At 34.0% G+C, this 22,208-nt stretch overlaps 2 non-coding genes across 2 annotated transcripts; both read left to right on the top strand.

Annotated features, from left to right (window-relative positions):
* The first annotated feature begins 3,153 nt into the window (after positions 1–3,153).
* LOC139860762 (small nucleolar RNA R71) lies at positions 3,154–3,260 on the top strand. The gene has a single exon (XR_011763384.1). It is a non-coding gene; the product is annotated as a small nucleolar RNA R71 (small nucleolar RNA).
* An 8,345-nt stretch (positions 3,261–11,605) lies between these two features.
* On the top strand, positions 11,606–11,712 carry LOC139860761 (small nucleolar RNA R71). The gene has a single exon (XR_011763383.1). It is a non-coding gene; the product is annotated as a small nucleolar RNA R71 (small nucleolar RNA).
* The last annotated feature ends 10,496 nt before the right edge of the window (positions 11,713–22,208 follow it).

The raw sequence follows: 22,208 nt of genomic DNA, 5'->3' as shown, positions 1-22,208 counted from the left end.
TTTCTAGATTTTTCGTCAACCTACAGCTGGTCTGGACGACAACTTCTTGACCTAAATCAAGAAGCGCGTGTCTTTTTCGGAAGACTTTACTTCCTTTTAATGATGGAATTGATTCATCGTGTAGATTTATCTTCCTTTCAAATATATTACAATAAATTGGGTAAAACTGATTAGGTTAGTCCAAAGCAAAAGTACCTGCAATAATCTTGTACAATAATATGTGATAGATAGTTTTTAATTGAATAACTTGGTACATTCTCCCCACACTTAGCTTTTATTTATGTTTTTCTTTGCCTTTTTATTTTCTTCTATTCCATTTTAAATGAATTCAAGCGTTTTGGGTTGTTTCTCAATTTATGTCCTTTTTGAGGTAACGATAATTTCGGTATTATCACCTAGTTTTTACCGTTCATAAATATGTATAAACATGATTTTGAGTTCATTTAGTTGAAAATTTTTCAAATTTTCACAAAATTTGGCAAATAAACCAAGTGTAAACCCGAGAGAATTTATAACCCTTCCCCACACTTGAGATCATGCAATGCCCTCATTTGCATGAAATCAGACTATAATTATAAATTCATGAGGGTGATTAGCGTAGAAAAGTGATTAAAAATACCGAGTTTGTAATTACAAAGCTCGTCGAATGATAGATGGCGCGCCTCATCGTTCATTCCTTTTGTTGTTTTATCACACATGTTTTTCTTCAAAAATGGTTGCTTTTCTGAACTTAATGCCCGTCTTTGAAAGTGCGTTGTTTTACCCTGTTCTATACATAAGATAAACTACAAACATATATACATATTTTTAAAGTTGGGTATATCTCCCTACGTTCATATAATATTTTTGGCATACTTTAAATCAATAAAATTAAAAATAATGATAACAAAATTTGTCGTCCCGGCCTCGGGTAAAGCAATTTCGGTTCAATGACCTAGTGTTCGACTCACGACGAATTTAGAAATCATTTTTTTTTCACACAGTCGTTAATGAAATAAAGTAAATTTTGTTTTTTAAAAACACACAAAACTTAAATTTAAAAAGCATATTAATTTCATATAAAACCTAAAAATTCAGAATGGAGGGAGAAAACTAGTTCTTTAGTGTCTGCTAGCGGAAAAGACCAATCGGATTCCACTCTCGGAACTACACGAGAACAGAACAACTAACTCTAGACAGCATTTTCTTTTTAGAACATTTGAATCTCCCCACACTTAGGTAGCTGTGGTGTCGAAATTGTGATTAGCTTCATCGTCAATTTCTCTTGGTCCATAATCAATTTGCATATCTGTGACTTTTTCTTTAAGCCATTGCCTAGCTTCTTCTGTGAAATCCCATAATTCAACTAGCTTCGCCTTTTCTTTAGGCGACAGATTGGATACTAACCGGTTACATAACTTAAAGTTCCCCTTACTTCTAGCATCGATAGCCCGTTTAAAAAGTTTCTTCATTGAACTGTTAATAATGGGGTCATTTAATTTCGTATCAACAACGGGGTTCTTTGTTATCAAGTCATCATTAGGTGTTACTTCATCTTCCCCAAAATTAGGCGTTTTATTATTGTTAAGCACTACCGTTGGAGTTGGTAAAACAACATGGTTATTACCAATTGTTTTTACTGGTTCAACGGTTTTGGTTGGTGGAGATTTAGACTTTCGAATCATAAAGGTGATCGATTTGTCACCACTTTTAAGTGTCATTCTTCCATTTCCTACATCAAATAACGCCCCGGTGGACGCAAAGAATGGTCGACCTAAAATTAGAGGAATGTTTGGGTCCTCTTCTATGTCAATGACAATGAATTCGACTAGAAAGATTATATTACCCACTTGAATGGGTAGGTTGTCAGCAATTCCAACTGGGTGCTTAATGGTTTGATCAAAGAGTCGAACACTCATATCCGTTGGAGTTAACTTACCTACACCTAATCTCTTATATAATGAAAGAGGCATAACACTTACACTCGCACCTAAATCTGCTAGTGCGTCATACATGACACAATCACTAGATAGACAAGGAACAATAAATTCACCCGGATCACCTACCCTAGGAGGTGGTTTTGGTGGAACTGTATTCACCGGGTTTACTTCTACGGCTTTTGTTTCTTGTGCTTTCTTATTCTTTTTCTTCTTCTTCTTTTCAGAAGTATCACAATTTTTATTAACTATCACTTGCTCATACTCAACTCCTTTTCTTGGAAACGGGATGGGTGGTTTGTATGGTGCCACCACTGGCTTTACATACTCGGGTGGTGGTGGTGTAACTTCTTCATTGTTACTCACATCTAAAACCTTCCCAACTTCTGGAGCTGGTTTTTCAGAATTTGTTGACACCATGTTAACATTCTCATTCCGAGGATTTACTTCAGTATTACTCGGTAGCTTTCCTTGTTCCCTCTCACTCATTATGCTAGCAAGAGTACCTACGTGTTTTTCTAGATTCAAAATGGAAGCTTGTTGAGTTCTTAATGACTGATCAAACCTCTCATTTGTTTGGGTTTGAGATGTAATAAATTGGGTTTGAGATTCAACTAGCTTTACCATTATTTCTTCTAGATTTGGCTTTTTCTCTTCGGTTTGTTGTGGTGGTTTATACAAGCCATATCTTTGTTGATTGAAAGTGTTGGTTTGAGTCGGTTGGTTATTTGGACCTTGTTGGTTGTACGAGTTATTGTTTGGTCCATTTGGATTGTAAAGAATGTTTTGATTTCGATTGAAGTTTAGCTTTGGCGGTTGATAATTATTTTGATAATTATTTCCCGGCCTTTGGTTCATATAGGAAACATTCTCTCGTTGTTCCATGGTTGGTTCAATGTGACAATCTTTCAATAAGTGTGGTCCACCACATTGCGCACAACTGATTCGTATTGCGTGAATATCTTTATTCATCTTTTCCATTCGTCTCTCGAAAGCATCTATTTTTGCGGAAACAGAATCAAAGTCATGGCTAGAATCGGCTCTAGCCACTTTAGATGAACGATATATATCTTTTTCTTGATGCCACTCATGTGAGTGGGATGCTGTGTTATCAATGATTTTGTAAGCTTCAGTTGCGGTTTTCTTCATAATGGAACCACCAGCTGTTATGTCGATGTCTTTTTGTGTAGCAACGTTGACACCTTGGTAGAAGATTTGTACTATTTGATAAGTATCTAAACCGTGTTGAGGACATCCTCTCAACATCCTTCCGAATCTTGTCCACGCCTCATATAATGTTTCGCTTGGCTTCTGTGTGAACGTAACAATTTCTCCTTGAAGTCTCACAGCTTTGGATGCCGGAAAGAATTGTTTAAGAAATTTTTCAACTAAAACATCCCATGTGTCAATCGCCCTTTCAGGTAACGATTCTAACCAATCTTTGGCTTCTCCCTTTAAAGTCCAGGGAAATAACATGAGATAGATTTGCTCGTCTTCCACTTCTCGGATCTTGAATAGTGTACAGATCCTATTAAAGGTTCGAAGATGTTCGTTAGGATCTTCATTCGGCGCACCACTGAATTGGCATTGGTTAGTCACCATATGTAGAATTTGTCCTTTGATTTCATAATCTGGCGCATTAACTTCTGGTTTAATAATTGCCTGGCCTTGGCCAGTGCGTTTAGCTCTCATTCGATCTTCCATACTTAGAGGTTCTAGATTTTCCATATTTAAATTTGTTGAATACGAATCACTAGAAGATTCTGATTTAACGGTTTGTGGTTCAGGAGGAATAATTAGTGGTTCTGGATCTTGGAATTGTCCTTGAATATCCTCCGGGTTCTTAGTTGTGAAGTCGGGTTCAAAAGATGGATTATCGGAAATTTGTATTGGAGTTCTTGTTTGACTAGATGATGATTCTAAAGAAAAATCAACGGCGACAATATTTGCTAGATGTCTTGATCGAGTTACAGGTGGTGAACGTATGAAAGGTGGTGAACGTTTTGCTCGGTGCATTCACTGAATATCCTATTAGTTATAAAAATAGAAAAACTTATATAAGTTGTCCAATTAATAGACTTTTCTGATTTTGCTCACGTTTCGAATAGCCAAAAGATGCAGCAGAAAGCCAGGACCCTTTAAATCGGAAGCCCACAACTTGCCACTAACAAATCCAACTATTACTACGAACCAGAAAAATGTCAACGTCTATTAACTTAACCGCTTAAATAATTTTTCTTTCCGTTTGAGAAATTAGATAAGAAGTAGAGAAAATTCTAAGTCCTAAAAACTAGAGCGTCGAGAAATAAGAAAGGAAAAGATTGCGCCGAAAAATGTCGAAAAATAAATAAATAAATAAAAGGTCGAAAAATAAAAATAAGAAAGTAGCGTGTCGTAACTTAAAAGGTACTAAAATTATTATTTATTGTATAAATATATTTTAATTCTTATAGATGGCCATTAGTTCTAAGTGCTTTTGCAAGTAAATGATGTGCAATTGTAAATATTTATGCTTATAGGTTGATGGCCACATAAATTTATGAACATCAATATATTAGTGTTTCTTATAGTAAATGATGAGCCTATTTTTTCGAAATCACCTAAATTGTGATAGCCTATTTGATGTGCATGGTACTTTTGGCATGCGTATGAAATATATTGCCTTAGAACAAGGTTTTTTTTTTTTTTTTTAAATAAATAAAACTTTAATACTATCTACTAACTGGTTATTATTATCAACGACAAATCACTTTTAGATAATAATTGAGCAATGTTTACTTACAGATACATATAGAAAGTGAATGATATTGCCACATAGGATAACAATGAGCAAACAATCGGTGTTAGGTATTAGATTAAATCTATCATCACATATTTATCTTTTATGTACCTATCACAATTCAATCACATCAACTCTTTTTTTATCTGTTTCTATACGTAAAAAAAAACTTGGCGTTAGATACCTATCACACATCAACTTTCTATAATTTAATACGTTCCTGTCCCAATTATTAGACAAAAAAAAAAAAAAAAAATCTTTTACTTTAAGATAGTGGCTTATTAGTGGATCAATTTAAATCATGTTGAAATTGCTACGTGTCCTTTTTTTTTTTTTTTTTAAGTTGCTAGTTGCTTTATGATAATGTCATGTGGGACAAACTCCACAATCCATGGCCAACATTAGGGATAACTAATTGAAATTGAGAAATCGATGCTAATTGCTACATGTCCTTTTTTTGTTTTTTGTTTTTAATATAATCACATAAAGAAAATCTATTTTACAAAAACTAAAGAGAACTAAAATTACTAAAATCTTAACAAAATCTATATTTGACACACGGTCCCCGAAATTAATTTTTTTATAATTATATTTTCACAAATATAAATTAAAAATATAGCGTTTTAGCGCTCCCCGGCAGCGGCGCCAAAAACTTGATGTGGTAGCGGGGGTGTACGAAATATTATATATTTTTAGTACGAAAAGCGATGAAATATGCTACAAGTTTTATTTATTTTACGGATGGAATATACCAAAACCTTGCTACAACACTTATAGGCAGTGTACCTAATTGTAGAGTAGTGTAGTTTTTAGTAAGTCCGGTTCGTTCCACAGGGAGCTAGTGAAGTTCAACGCTATATTTTTTTTTTAAATATATTTGTACAAAAATAAAAATATATATATATATATATATATATATATACAAGTAGTATTATTATTGTTATTAAAGGGGGTTTTACCGTTTAATGACCGGTTTGTCGATTTTTAAGACTTAAGTCACAATTAAAACCTAATATAAAATATAAAAATAACTTAATTTAGAGAGTAAAGTAAATAACAATAAATAAAGTGCGATAAAGTAAATGACAGAAAATAAAATGACAGAAAATAAAAATGCGAGAAAATAAAATGACAGTAAATAAAGGTATGGTAAGAAATACAATAAAATAATTATGCTTATTTAAACTTCCGTAATCATGATTTTTGACTTTTTGATTTTAGTTTAGTCCAATGGGTTAATTGTCCTTTGCCCTGAAGTATTTGAAACCTATATGGTTTTTGTCCAAAATAGTTCATCGGTCATAATTATAAATTGCTTGGCAAATTAGCCTTATTCCCGAAGTCAAATATTCCAACTAATTAGGGATCCGAACTGTAACAAGGTCTTAATACTTTGTTTGATAATTACACCAGGTTATCGACTGCATGTAATCCAAGGTTTTAATACTTTGTTAACAATTACCCCAAGTGTCCTTGAATGTAATCCACCCCTGTTTTATTGGTCCATGAATATTAATTTACCCATTTGGCCATAGTGAATAATAAATTACCCAACCCAAATAATTAATTAAACGATTGTAAAGGATGTCGAATAAACGTCACTAAATAGGACATCCATAACCATTTAATTAATTATTAGATCAATTAATTTGAAGATAGGTTCGACAGGCTCCCATGAGTTGTCGCTCAATTTAGACAATACCCCCCATCTATTAATTGTCTATGGTCCAAAGTCCACAGGAGTCGGTCTTTTGTCCATATCCTAATTATGGTCCAAAGTCCAATTGTCCCGTCTTAATTTAGTCCAACATCACGATTACTTCGGTATTAAATAAGCATAATAACGGCTTAGCTACTAGACATTAAATTAAAAAGGAAAGACATAACTTACAGTGGGTATTAATATCGTAGTATTACACGGGCAGAGTTTTGACTTAAAACCCGTAAATCATTTGTACCATAACTAAATTAAATCATAATTAAAATTATTATTAAAATTAAAATTAAAATTAAAATTATATATATTTTTATTACATATACGAAAGAGAAAGATTGGAAAATGGGATTGAAAAAGGAGTGTCTTTAAATCGATGAATTGCAAAGCCTTTTATAGGCGAAATGAAAATTTGAATTTTCATTTACGACCCCTGAACTATGCTCAATTAACAACTTTTTATTATTTAATATTATTCTTATTATAAATTATTTAAATATTATATTTTATTCTTGTGCATAGTTGACTCGTAATTTTTACACCGTTGCGTCGAGCGTTGAGAGTTGACTCATGTCCCTGTTCCGGATTTTCGAACGTCCTTTCGTACTATTTTATATCGTGTACTTTGCGTTTTGTAACTCGTACTCTTGTCATTTTTAGACGTTCTTCATCAATAATTTGAACCTTTTTGATTGTATCTTGTACTTTTGAGCTTTTTGGACCTTTGCGTTTTCAAATCTTCGTTTTCGCCTTTTGTCTTCGCACTTATTTAAAATAAACGAATATTACTCGAAAATGGAACAATTGCAACTAAAATCTTGTCTTTCTTGGGGGATTTTGCTATGAAATATATGTTCCTTTTTAGCCTTATCAATATCCCCACACTTGAGCGTTGCTTGTCCTCAAGCAATACAGTCTTGAAATAATATAATACATCACACGAATCACTTCTTTATTCTTCACACTTTGTACATCAGTGATTTTGATAGAGCGGTATAAACAATGATAGTAACGATAGAGCCATGGTTAAAGGTGGGTGTGTCATCCACAGTTGCCTCGGGTTTAGGTCAACGACACTTGCAATCAAATAGCCGATTTACTTTCGGTTTCCAAAGCAAAGTGCACATTTGAAAGGCGGTTTACAGTCCCACATGACTATAAAAAATTTAGATCCTTAAGGAAACTGGATCTTTATGAAAACATTTGATCTTTTGAAAATTCAATCTAGCTTTTACCCTAGATAAGTTTTCCGGAATAACCCTTCACCGGTGTTTGCAAAATGTTTTTGTGGGTGTTGTGGGTTTCAGATTTGGAAATTTTAGCTCAAAACTTATGGTTTTGTGTTACCCACTTGCTAACCTTGTATTAAGAAAGCAACACGTCCAGTTTACTTGTCCCGTATATTACCTTTCGGTAAACTACCGTCCGGTTGTAAAGGAAAGCGATGAACAAGAAACTGTTAAGGCAATGTCTAATGACATGCAGATGATTATGGTCTTTTAACGTGTCGGATGCTAGTACTATCCTTGGTAGGAGCAATAGTAAAGATCATCCTATGATTTTTTGGTCTGGCACAAGGTCCTGTCTCCGACCATGCTATGCAACCACCGTTCTTACGGTTGACACCCGATTTGGTTCAGGTGACCTAATGAATTCCAGGTGAATTCCTAGGATTTTACGTTCAATGGTAATGAACGCATTGAAAATGGGTTTTCAGAAAACAAATCGGTTTGTATTTTTGATCAAAATATTTTCTCGTTCAAGCTCGAGTTTAGATATCATCGAATTCCATGAGTTTGAATTCTCAATCTTTAAGGTCAATCTCAAGGATTGAGTAATATCAGGCTTAAAAGCTGATTTTTAATCTTTAAGGAGATTATCCTTTTCTGGGGATCTGATTCATTAGTCTTATCAAGCTAATTTGCACGTTGCCCCCCCATTGTACGAGATAAATCCTTCTCATGGTTAGGATAAATCTGACCACTTGGCGACCCTGTTTGATGCTGAGGTCCGTGGATTTCCTGCTGATTTTAGAGATGACTTTTCTAGATTTTTCGTCAACCTACAGCTGGTCTGGACGACAACTTCTTGACCTAAATCAAGAAGCGCGTGTCTTTTTCGGAAGACTTTACTTCCTTTTAATGATGGAATTGATTCATCGTGTAGATTTATCTTCCTTTCAAATATATTACAATAAATTGGGTAAAACTGATTAGGTTAGTCCAAAGCAAAAGTACCTGCAATAATCTTGTACAATAATATGTGATAGATAGTTTTTAATTGAATAACTTGGTACATTCTCCCCACACTTAGCTTTTATTTATGTTTTTCTTTGCCTTTTTATTTTCTTCTATTCCATTTTAAATGAATTCAAGCGTTTTGGGTTGTTTCTCAATTTATGTCCTTTTTGAGGTAACGATAATTTCGGTATTATCACCTAGTTTTTACCGTTCATAAATATGTATAAACATGATTTTGAGTTCATTTAGTTGAAAATTTTTCAAATTTTCACAAAATTTGGCAAATAAACCAAGTGTAAACCCGAGAGAATTTATAACCCTTCCCCACACTTGAGATCATGCAATGCCCTCATTTGCATGAAATCAGACTATAATTATAAATTCATGAGGGTGATTAGCGTAGAAAAGTGATTAAAAATACCGAGTTTGTAATTACAAAGCTCGTCGAATGATAGATGGCGCGCCTCATCGTTCATTCCTTTTGTTGTTTTATCACACATGTTTTTCTTCAAAAATGGTTGCTTTTCTGAACTTAATGCCCGTCTTTGAAAGTGCGTTGTTTTACCCTGTTCTATACATAAGATAAACTACAAACATATATACATATTTTTAAAGTTGGGTATATCTCCCTACGTTCATATAATATTTTTGGCATACTTTAAATCAATAAAATTAAAAATAATGATAACAAAATTTGTCGTCCCGGCCTCGGGTAAAGCAATTTCGGTTCAATGACCTAGTGTTCAACTCACGACGAATTTAGAAATCATTTTTTTTTTCACGCAGTCGTTAATGAAATAAAGTAAATTTTGTTTTTTAAAAACACACAAAACTTAAATTTAAAAAGCATATTAATTTCATATAAAACCTAAAAATTCAGAATGGAGGGAGAAAACTAGTTCTTTAGTGTCTGCTAGCGGAAAAGACCAATCGGATTCCACTCTCGGAACTACACGAGAACAGAACAACTAACTCTATACAGCATTTTCTTTTTAGAACATTTGAATCTCCCCACACTTAGGTAGCTGTGGTGTCGAAATTGTGATTAGCTTCATCGTCAATTTCTCTTGGTCCATAATCAATTTGCATATCTGTGACTTTTTCTTTAAGCCATTGCCTAGCTTCTTCTGTGAAATCCCATAATTCAACTAGCTTCGCCTTTTCTTTAGGCGACAGATTGGATACTAACCGGTTACATAACTTAAAGTTCCCCTTACTTCTAGCATCGATAGCCCGTTTAAAAAGTTTCTTCATTGAACTGTTAATAATGGGGTCATTTAATTTCGTATCAACAACGGGGTTCTTTGTTATCAAGTCATCATTAGGTGTTACTTCATCTTCCCCAAAATTAGGCATTTTATTATTGTTAAGCACTACCGTTGGAGTTGGTAAAACAACATGGTTATTACCAATTGTTTTTACTGGTTCAACGGTTTTGGTTGGTGGAGATTTAGACTTTCGAATCATAAAGGTGATCGATTTGTCACCACTTTTAAGTGTCATTCTTCCATTTCCTACATCAAATAACGCCCCGGTGGACGCAAAGAATGGTCGACCTAAAATTAGAGGAATGTTTGGGTCCTCTTCTATGTCAATGACAATGAATTCGACTAGAAAGGTTATATTACCCACTTGAATGGGTAGGTTGTCAGCAATTCCAACTGGGTGCTTAATGGTTTGATCAAAGAGTCGAACACTCATATCCGTTGGAGTTAACTTACCTACACCTAATCTCTTATATAATGAAAGAGGCATAACACTTACACTCGCACCTAAATCTGCTAGTGCGTCATACATGACACAATCACTAGATAGACAAGGAACAATAAATTCACCCGGATCACCTACCCTAGGAGGTGGTTTTGGTGGAACTGTATTCACCGGGTTTACTTCTACGGCTTTTGTTTCTTGTGCTTTCTTATTCTTTTTCTTCTTCTTCTTTTCAGAAGTATCACAATTTTTATTAACTATCACTTGCTCATACTCAACTCCTTTTCTTGGAAACGGGATGGGTGGTTTGTATGGTGCCACCACTGGCTTTACATACTCGGGTAGTGGTGGTGTAACTTCTTCATTGTTACTCACATCTAAAACCTTCCCAACTTCTGGAGCTGGTTTTTCAGAATTTGTTGACACCATGTTAACATTCTCATTCCGAGGATTTACTTCAGTATTACTCGGTAGCTTTCCTTGTTCCCTCTCACTCATTATGCTAGCAAGAGTACCTACGTGTTTTTCTAGATTCAAAATGGAAGCTTGTTGAGTTCTTAATGACTGATCAAACCTCTCATTTGTTTGGGTTTGAGATGTAATAAATTGGGTTTGAGATTCAACTAGCTTTGCCATTATTTCTTCTAGATTTGGCTTTTTCTCTTCGGTTTGTTGTGGTGGTTTATACAAGCCATGTCTTTGTTGATTGAAAGTGTTGGTTTGAGTCGGTTGGTTATTTGGACCTTGTTGGTTGTACGAGTTATTGTTTGGTCCATTTGGATTGTAAAGAATGTTTTGATTTCGATTGAAGTTTAGCTTTGGCGGTTGATAATTATTTTGATAATTATTTCCCGGCCTTTGGTTCATATAGGAAACATTCTCTCGTTGTTCCATGGTTGGTTCAATGTGACAATCTTTCAATAAGTGTGGTCCACCACATTGCGCACAACTGATTCGTATTGCGTGAATATCTTTATTCATCTTTTCCATTCGTCTCTCGAAAGCATCTATTTTTGCGGAAACAGAATCAAAGTCATGGCTAGAATCGGCTCTAGCCACTTTAGATGAACGATATATATCTTTTTCTTGATGCCACTCATGTGAGTGGGATGCTGTGTTATCAATGATTTTGTAAGCTTCAGTTGCGGTTTTCTTCATAATGGAACCACCAGCTGTTATGTCGATGTCTTTTTGTGTAGCAACGTTGACACCTTGGTAGAAGATTTGTACTATTTGATAAGTATCTAAACCGTGTTGAGGACATCCTCTCAACATCCTTCCGAATCTTGTCCACGCCTCATATAATGTTTCGCTTGGCTTCTGTGTGAACGTAACAATTTCTCCTTGAAGTCTCACGGCTTTGGATGCCGGAAAGAATTGTTTAAGAAATTTTTCAACTAAAACATCCCATGTGTCAATCGCCCCTTCAGGTAACGATTCTAACCAATCTTTGGCTTCTCCCTTTAAAGTCCAGGGAAATAACATGAGATAGATTTGCTCGTCTTCCACTTCTCGGATCTTGAATAGTGTACAGATCCTATTAAAGGTTCGAAGATGTTCGTTAGGATCTTCATTCGGCGCACCACTGAATTGGCATTGGTTAGTCACCATATGTAGAATTTGTCCTTTGATTTCATAATCTGGCGCATTAACTTCTGGTTTAATAATTGCATGGCCTTGGCCAGTGCGTTTAGCTCTCATTCGATCTTCCATACTTAGAGGTTCTAGATTTTCCATATTTAAATTTGTTGAATACGAATCACTAGAAGATTCTGATTTAACGGTTTGTGGTTCAGGAGGAATAATTAGTGGTTCTGGATCTTGGAATTGTCCTTGAATATCCTCCGGGTTCTTAGTTGTGAAGTCGGGTTCAAAAGATGGATTATCGGAAATTTGTATTGGAGTTCTTGTTTGACTAGATGATGATTCTAAAGAAAAATCAACGGCGACAATATTTGCTAGATGTCTTGATCGAGTTACAGGTGGTGAACGTATGAAAGGTGGTGAACGTTTTGCTCGGTGTATTCACTGAATATCCTATTAGTTATAAAAATAGAAAAACTTATATAAGTTGTCCAATTAATAGACTTTTCTGATTTTGCCCACGTTTCGAATAGCCAAAAGATGCAGCAGAAAGCCAGGACCCTTTAAATCGGAAGCCCACAACTTGCCACTAACAAATCCAACTATTACTACGAACCAGAAAAATGTCAACGTCTATTAACTTAACCGCTTAAATAATTTTTCTTTCCGTTTGAGAAATTAGATAAGAAGTAGAGAAAATTCTAAGTCCTAAAAACTAGAGCGTCGAGAAATAAGAAAGGAAAAGATTGCGCCGAAAAATGTCGAAAAATAAATAAATAAATAAAAGGTCGAAAAATAAAAATAAGAAAGTAGCGCGTCGTAACTTAAAAGGTACTAAAATTATTATTTATTGTATAAATATATTTTAATTCTTATAGATGGCCATTAGTTCTAGGTGCTTTTGCAAGTAAATGATGTGCAATTGTAAATATTTATGCTTATAGGTTGATGGCCACATAAATTTATGAACATCAATATATTAGTGTTTCTTATAGTAAATGATGAGCCTATTTTTTCGAAATCACCTAAATTGTGATAGCCTATTTGATGTGCATGGTACTTTTGGCATGCGTATGAAATATATTGCCTTAGAACAAGGTTTTTTTTTTTTTTTTTAAATAAATAAAACTTTAATACTATCTACTAACTGGTTATTATTATCAACGACAAATCACTTTTAGATAATAATTGAGCAATGTTTACTTACAGATACATATAGAAAGTGAATGATATTGCCACATAGGATAACAATGAGCAAACAATCGGTGTTAGGTATTAGATTAAATCTATCATCACATATTTATCTTTTATGTACCTATCACAATTCAATCACATCAACTCTTTTTTTATCTGTTTCTATACGTAAAAAAAAACTTGGCGTTAGATACCTATCACACATCAACTTTCTATAATTTAATACGTTCCTGTCCCAATTATTAGACAAAAAAAAAAAAAAAAAAAAAATCTTTTACTTTAAGATAGTGGCTTATTAGTGGATCAATTTAAATCATGTTGAAATTGCTACGTGTCCTTTTTTTTTTTTTTTTAAGTTGCTAGTTGCTTTATGATAATGTCATGTGGGACAAACTCCACAATCCATGGCCAACATTAGGGATAACTAATTGAAATTGAGAAATCGATGCTAATTGCTACATGTCCTTTTTTTGTTTTTTGTTTTTAATATAATCACATAAAGAAAATCTATTTTACAAAAACTAAAGAGAACTAAAATTACTAAAATCTTAACAAAATCTATATTTGACACACGGTCCCCGAAATTAATTTTTTTATAATTATATTTTCACAAATATAAATTAAAAATATAGCGTTTTAGCGCTCCCCGGCAGCGGCGCCAAAAACTTGATGTGGTAGCGGGGGTGTACGAAATATTATATATTTTTAGTACGAAAAGCGATGAAATATGCTACAAGTTTTATTTATTTTACGGATGGGATATACCAAAACCTTGCTACAACACTTATAGGCAGTGTACCTAATCGTAGAGTAGTGTAGTTTTTAGTAAGTCCGGTTCGTTCCACAGGGAGCTAGTGAAGTTCAACGCTATATTTTTTTTTTAAATATATTTGTACAAAAATAAATATATATATATATATATATATATATATATATATATATATATATATATATACAAGTAGTATTATTATTGTTATTAAAGGGGGTTTTACCGTTTAATGACCGGTTTGTCGATTTTTAAGACTTAAGTCACAATTAAAACCTAATATAAAATATAAAAATAACTTAATTTAGAGAGTAAAGTAAATAACAATAAATAAAGTGCGATAAAGTAAATGACAGAAAATAAAATGACAGAAAATAAAAATGCGAGAAAATAAAATGACAGTAAATAAAGGTATGGTAAGAAATACAATAAAATAATTATGCTTATTTAAACTTCCGTAATCATGATTTTTGACTTTTTGATTTTAGTTTAGTCCAATGGGTTAATTGTCCTTTGCCCTGAAGTATTTGAAACCTATATGGTTTTTGTCCAAAATAGTTCATCGGTCATAATTATAAATTGCTTGGCAAATTAGCCTTATTCCCGAAGTCAAATATTCCAACTAATTAGGGATCCGAACTGTAACAAGGTCTTAATACTTTGTTTGATAATTACACCAGGTTATCGACTGCGTGTAATCCAAGGTTTTAATACTTTGTTAACAATTACCCCAAGTGTCCTTGAATGTAATCCACCCCTGTTTTATTGGTCCATGAATATTAATTTACCCATTTGGCCATAGTGAATAATAAATTACCCAACCCAAATAATTAATTAAACGATTGTAAAGGATGTCGAATAAACGTCACTAAATAGGACATCCATAACCATTTAATTAATTATTAGATCAATTAATTTGAAGATAGGTTCGACAGGCTCCCATGAGTTGTCGCTCAATTTAGACAATACCCCCCATCTATTAATTGTCTATGGTCCAAAGTCCACAGGAGTCGGTCTTTTGTCCATATCCTAATTATGGTCCAAAGTCCAATTGTCCCGTCTTAATTTAGTCCAACATCACGATTACTTCGGTATTAAATAAGCATAATAACGGCTTAGCTACTAGACATTAAATTAAAAAGGAAAGACATAACTTACAGTGGGTATTAATATCGTAGTATTACACGGGCAGAGTTTTGACTTAAAACCCGTAAATCATTTGTACCATAACTAAATTAAATCATAATTAAAATTATTATTAAAATTAAAATTAAAATTAAAATTATATATATTTTTATTACATATACGAAAGAGAAAGATTGGAAAATGGGATTGAAAAAGGAGTGTCTTTAAATCGATGAATTGCAAAGCCTTTTATAGGCGAAATGAAAATTTGAATTTTCATTTACGACCCCTGAACTATGCTCAATTAACAACTTTTTATTATTTAATATTATTCTTATTATAAATTATTTAAATATTATATTTTATTCTTGTGCATAGTTGACTCGTAATTTTTACACCGTTGCGTCGAGCGTTGAGAGTTGACTCATGTCCCTGTTCCGGATTTTCGAACGTCCTTTCGTACTATTTTATATCGTGTACTTTGCGTTTTGTAACTCGTACTCTTGTCATTTTTAGACGTTCTTCATCAATAATTTGAACCTTTTTGATTGTATCTTGTACTTTTGAGCTTTTTGGACCTTTGCGTTTTCAAATCTTCGTTTTCGCCTTTTGTCTTCGCACTTATTTAAAATAAACGAATATTACTCGAAAATGGAACAATTGCAACTAAAATCTTGTCTTTCTTGGGGGATTTTGCTATGAAATATATGTTCCTTTTTAGCCTTATCAATATCCCCACACTTGAGCGTTGCTTGTCCTCAAGCAATACAGTCTTGAAATAATATAATACATCACACGAATCACTTCTTTATTCTTCACACTTTGTACATCAGTGATTTTGATAGAGCGGTATAAACAATGATAGTAACGATAGAGCCATGGTTAAAGGTGGGTGTGTCATCCACAGTTGCCTCGGGTTTAGGTCAACGACACTTGCAATCAAATAGCCGATTTACTTTCGGTTTCCAAAGCAAAGTGCACATTTGAAAGGCGGTTTACAGTCCCACATGACTATAAAAAATTTAGATCCTTAAGGAAACTGGATCTTTATGAAAACATTTGATCTTTTGAAAATTCAATCTAGCTTTTACCCTAGATAAGTTTTCCGGAATAACCCTTCACCGGTGTTTGCAAAATGTTTTTGTGGGTGTTGTGGGTTTCAGATTTGGAAATTTTAGCTCAAAACTTATGGTTTTGTGTTACCCACTTGCTAACCTTGTATTAAGAAAGCAACACGTCCAGTTTACTTGTCCCGTATATTACCTTTCGGTAAACTACCGTCCGGTTGTAAAGGAAAGCGATGAACAAGAAACTGTTAAGGCAATGTCTAATGACATGCAGATGATTATGGTCTTTTAACGTGTCGGATGCTAGTACTATCCTTGGTAGGAGCAATAGTAAAGATCATCCTATGATTTTTTGGTCTGGCACAAGGTCCTGTCTCCGACCATGCTATGCAACCACCGTTCTTACGGTTGACACCCGATTTGGTTCAGGTGACCTAATGAATTCCAGGTGAATTCCTAGGATTTTACGTTCAATGGTAATGAACGCATTGAAAATGGGTTTTCAGAAAACAAATCGGTTTGTATTTTTGATCAAAATATTTTCTCGTTCAAGCTCGAGTTTAGATATCATCGAATTCCATGAGTTTGAATTCTCAATCTTTAAGGTCAATCTCAAGGATTGAGTAATATCAGGCTTAAAAGCTGATTTTTAATCTTTAAGGAGATTATCCTTTTCTGGGGATCTGATTCATTAGTCTTATCAAGCTAATTTGCATGTTGCCCCCCCATTGTACGAGATAAATCCTTCTCATGGTTAGGATAAATCTGACCACTTGGCGACCCTGTTTGATGCTGAGGTCCGTGGATTTCCTGCTGATTTTAGAGATGACTTTTCTAGATTTTTCGTCAACCTACAGCTGGTCTGGACGACAACTTCTTGACCTAAATCAAGAAGCGCGTGTCTTTTTCGGAAGACTTTACTTCCTTTTAATGATGGAATTGATTCATCGTGTAGATTTATCTTCCTTTCAAATATATTACAATAAATTGGGTAAAACTGATTAGGTTAGTCCAAAGCAAAAGTACCTGCAATAATCTTGTACAATAATATGTGATAGATAGTTTTTAATTGAATAACTTGGTACATTCTCCCCACACTTAGCTTTTATTTATGTTTTTCTTTGCCTTTTTATTTTCTTCTATTCCATTTTAAATGAATTCAAGCGTTTTGGGTTGTTTCTCAATTTATGTCCTTTTTGAGGTAACGATAATTTCGGTATTATCACCTAGTTTTTACCGTTCATAAATATGTATAAACATGATTTTGAGTTCATTTAGTTGAAAATTTTTCAAATTTTCACAAAATTTGGCAAATAAACCAAGTGTAAACCCGAGAGAATTTATAACCCTTCCCCACACTTGAGATCATGCAATGCCCTCATTTGCATGAAATCAGACTATAATTATAAATTCATGAGGGTGATTAGCGTAGAAAAGTGATTAAAAATACCGAGTTTGTAATTACAAAGCTCGTCGAATGATAGATGGCGCGCCTCATCGTTCATTCCTTTTGTTGTTTTATCACACATGTTTTTCTTCAAAAATGGTTGCTTTTCTGAACTTAATGCCCGTCTTTGAAAGTGCGTTGTTTTACCCTGTTCTATACATAAGATAAACTACAAACATATATACATATTTTTAAAGTTGGGTATATCTCCCTACGTTCATATAATATTTTTGGCATACTTTAAATCAATAAAATTAAAAATAATGATAACAAAATTTGTCGTCCCGGCCTCGGGTAAAGCAATTTCGGTTCAATGACCTAGTGTTCAACTCACGACGAATTTAGAAATCATTTTTTTTTCACGCAGTCGTTAATGAAATAAAGTAAATTTTGTTTTTTAAAAACACACAAAACTTAAATTTAAAAAGCATATTAATTTCATATAAAACCTAAAAATTCAGAATGGAGGGAGAAAACTAGTTCTTTAGTGTCTGCTAGCGGAAAAGACCAATCGGATTCCACTCTCGGAACTACACGAGAACAGAACAACTAACTCTAGACAGCATTTTCTTTTTAGAACATTTGAATCTCCCCACACTTAGGTAGCTGTGGTGTCGAAATTGTGATTAGCTTCATCGTCAATTTCTCTTGGTCCATAATCAATTTGCATATCTGTGACTTTTTCTTTAAGCCATTGCCTAGCTTCCTCTGTGAAATCCCATAATTCAACTAGCTTCGCCTTTTCTTTAGGCGACAGATTGGATACTAACCGGTTACATAACTTAAAGTTCCCCTTACTTCTAGCATCGATAGCCCGTTTAAAAAGTTTCTTCATTGAACTGTTAATAATGGGGTCATTTAATTTCGTATCAACAACGGGGTTCTTTGTTATCAAGTCATCATTAGGTGTTACTTCATCTTCCCCAAAATTAGGCGTTTTATTATTGTTAAGCACTACCGTTGGAGTTGGTAAAACAACATGGTTATTACCAATTGTTTTTACTGGTTCAACGGTTTTGGTTGGTGGAGATTTAGACTTTCGAATCATAAAGGTGATCGATTTGTCACCACTTTTAAGTGTCATTCTTCCATTTCCTACATCAAATAACGCCCCGGTGGATGCAAAGAATGGTCGACCTAAAATTAGAGGAATGTTTGGGTCCTCTTCTATGTCAATGACAATGAATTCGAATAGAAAGGTTATATTACCCACTTGAATGAGTAGGTTGTCAGCAATTCCAACTGGGTGCTTAATGGTTTGATCAAAGAGTCGAACACTCATATCCGTTGGAGTTAACTTACCTACACCTAATCTCTTATATAATGAAAGAGGCATAACACTTACACTCGCACCTAAATCTGCTAGTGCGTCATACATGACACAATCACTAGATAGACAAGGAACAATAAATTCACCCGGATCACCTACCCTAGGAGGTGGTTTTGGTGGAACTGTATTCACCGAGTTTACTTCTACGGCTTTTGTTTCTTGTGCTTTCTTATTCTTTTTCTTCTTCTTCTTTTCAGAAGTATCACAATTTTTATTAACTATCACTTGCTCATACTCAACTCCTTTTCTTGGAAACGGGATGGGTGGTTTGTATGGTGCCACCACTGGCTTTACATACTCGGGTGGTGGTGGTGTAACTTCTTCATTGTTACTCACTTCTAAAACCTTCCCAACTTCTGGAGCTGGTTTTTCAGAATTTGTTGACACCATGTTAACATTCTCATTCCGAGGATTTACTTCAGTATTACTCGGTAGCTTTCCTTGTTCCCTCTCACTCATTATGCTAGCAAGAGTACCTACGTGTTTTTCTAGATTCAAAATGGAAGCTTGTTGAGTTCTTAATGACTGATCAAACCTCTCATTTGTTTGGGTTTGAGATGTAATAAATTGGGTTTGAGATTCAACTAGCTTTACCATTATTTCTTCTAGATTTGGCTTTTTCTCTTCGGTTTGTTGTGGTGGTTTATACAAGCCATATCTTTGTTGATTGAAAGTGTTGGTTTGAGTCGGTTGGTTATTTGGACCTTGTTGGTTGTACGAGTTATTGTTTGGTCCATTTGGATTGTAAAGAATGTTTTGATTTCGATTGAAGTTTAGCTTTGGCGGTTGATAATTATTTTGATAATTATTTCCCGGCCTTTGGTTCATATAGGAAACATTCTCTCGTTGTTCCATGGTTGGTTCAATGTGACAATCTTTCAATAAGTGTGGTCCACCACATTGCGCACAACTGATTCGTATTGCGTGAATATCTTTATTCATCTTTTCCATTCGTCTCTCGAAAGCATCTATTTTTGCGGAAACAGAATCAAAGTCATGGCTAGAATCGGCTCTAGCCACTTTAGATGAACGATATATATCTTTTTCTTGATGCCACTCATGTGAGTGGGATGCTGTGTTATCAATGATTTTGTAAGCTTCAGTTGCGGTTTTCTTCATAATGGAACCACCAGCTGTTATGTCGATGTCTTTTTGTGTAGCAACGTTGACACCTTGGTAGAAGATTTGTACTATTTGATAAGTATCTAAACCGTGTTGAGGACATCCTCTCAACATCCTTCCGAATCTTGTCCACGCCTCATATAATGTTTCGCTTGGCTTATGTGTGAACGTAACAATTTCTCCTTGAAGTCTCACGGCTTTGGATGCCGGAAAGAATTGTTTAAGAAATTTTTCAACTAAAACATCCCATGTGTCAATCGCCCCTTCAGGTAACGATTCTAACCAATCTTTAGCTTCTCCCTTTAAAGTCCAGGGAAATAACATGAGATAGATTTGCTCGTCTTCCACTTCTCGGATCTTGAATAGTGTACAGATCCTATTAAAGGTTCGAAGATGTTCGTTAGGATCTTCATTCGGCGCACCACTGAATTGGCATTGGTTAGTCACCATATGTAGAATTTGTCCTTTGATTTCATAATCTGGCGCATTAACTTCTGGTTTAATAATTGCATGGCCTTGGCCAGTGCGTTTAGCTCTCATTCGATCTTCCATACTTAGAGGTTCTAGATTTTCCATATTTAAATTTGTTGAATACGAATCACTAGAAGATTCTGATTTAACGGTTTGTGGTTCAGGAGGAATAATTAGTGGTTCTGGATCTTGGAATTGTCCTTGAATATCCTCCGGGTTCTTAGTTGTGAAGTCGGGTTCAAAAGATGGATTATCGGAAATTTGTATTGGAGTTCTTGTTTGACTAGATGATGATTCTAAAGAAAAATCAACGGCGACAATATTTGCTAGATGTCTTGATCGAGTTACAGGTGGTGAACGTATGAAAGGTGGTGAACGTTTTGCTCGGTGCATTCACTGAATATCCTATTAGTTATAAAAATAGAAAAACTTATATAAGTTGTCCAATTAATAGACTTTTCTGATTTTGCCCACGTTTCGAATAGCCAAAAGATGCAGCAGAAAGCCAGGACCCTTTAAATCGGAAGCCCACAACTTGCCACTAACAAATCCAACTATTACTACGAACCAGAAAAATGTCAACGTCTATTAACTTAACCGCTTAAATAATTTTTCTTTCCGTTTGAGAAATTAGATAAGAAGTAGAGAAAATTCTAAGTCCTAAAAACTAGAGCGTCGAGAAATAAGAAAGGAAAAGATTGCGCCGAAAAATGTCGAAAAATAAATAAATAAATAAAAGGTCGAAAAATAAAAATAAGAAAGTAGCGCGTCGTAACTTAAAAGGTACTAAAATTATTATTTATTGTATAAATATATTTTAATTCTTATAGATGGCCATTAGTTCTAGGTGCTTTTGCAAGTAAATGATGTGCAATTGTAAATATTTATGCTTATAGGTTGATGGCCACATAAATTTATGAACATCAATATATTAGTGTTTCTTATAGTAAATGATGAGCCTATTTTTTCGAAATCACCTAAATTGTGATAGCCTATTTGATGTGCATGGTACTTTTGGCATGCGTATGAAATATATTGCCTTAGAACAAGGTTTTTTTTTTTTTTTTTAAATAAATAAAACTTTAATACTATCTACTAACTGGTTATTATTATCAACGACAAATCACTTTTAGATAATAATTGAGCAATGTTTACTTACAGATACATATAGAAAGTGAATGATATTGCCACATAGGATAACAATGAGCAAACAATCGGTGTTAGGTATTAGATTAAATCTATCATCACATATTTATCTTTTATGTACCTATCACAATTCAATCACATCAACTCTTTTTTTATCTGTTTCTATACGTAAAAAAAAACTTGGCGTTAGATACCTATCACACATCAACTTTCTATAATTTAATACGTTCCTGTCCCAATTATTAGACAAAAAAAAAAAAAAAAATCTTTTACTTTAAGATAGTGGCTTATTAGTGGATCAATTTAAATCATGTTGAAATTGCTACGTGTCTTTTTTTTTTTTTTTTTTTAAGTTGCTAGTTGCTTTATGATAATGTCATGTGGGACAAACTCCACAATCCATGGCCAACATTAGGGATAACTAATTGAAATTGAGAAATCGATGCTAATTGCTACATGTCCTTTTTTTGTTTTTTGTTTTTAATATAATCACATAAAGAAAATCTATTTTACAAAAACTAAAGAGAACTAAAATTACTAAAATCTTAACAAAATCTATATTTGACACACGGTCCCCGAAATTAATTTTTTTATAAT

This window comes from Rutidosis leptorrhynchoides, chromosome 7 (genome assembly GCF_046630445.1).
Source record: "Rutidosis leptorrhynchoides isolate AG116_Rl617_1_P2 chromosome 7, CSIRO_AGI_Rlap_v1, whole genome shotgun sequence".
Lineage (NCBI taxonomy): Eukaryota > Viridiplantae > Streptophyta > Magnoliopsida > Asterales > Asteraceae > Rutidosis > Rutidosis leptorrhynchoides.
This window is presented reverse-complemented; position numbering and strand designations above follow the sequence as displayed.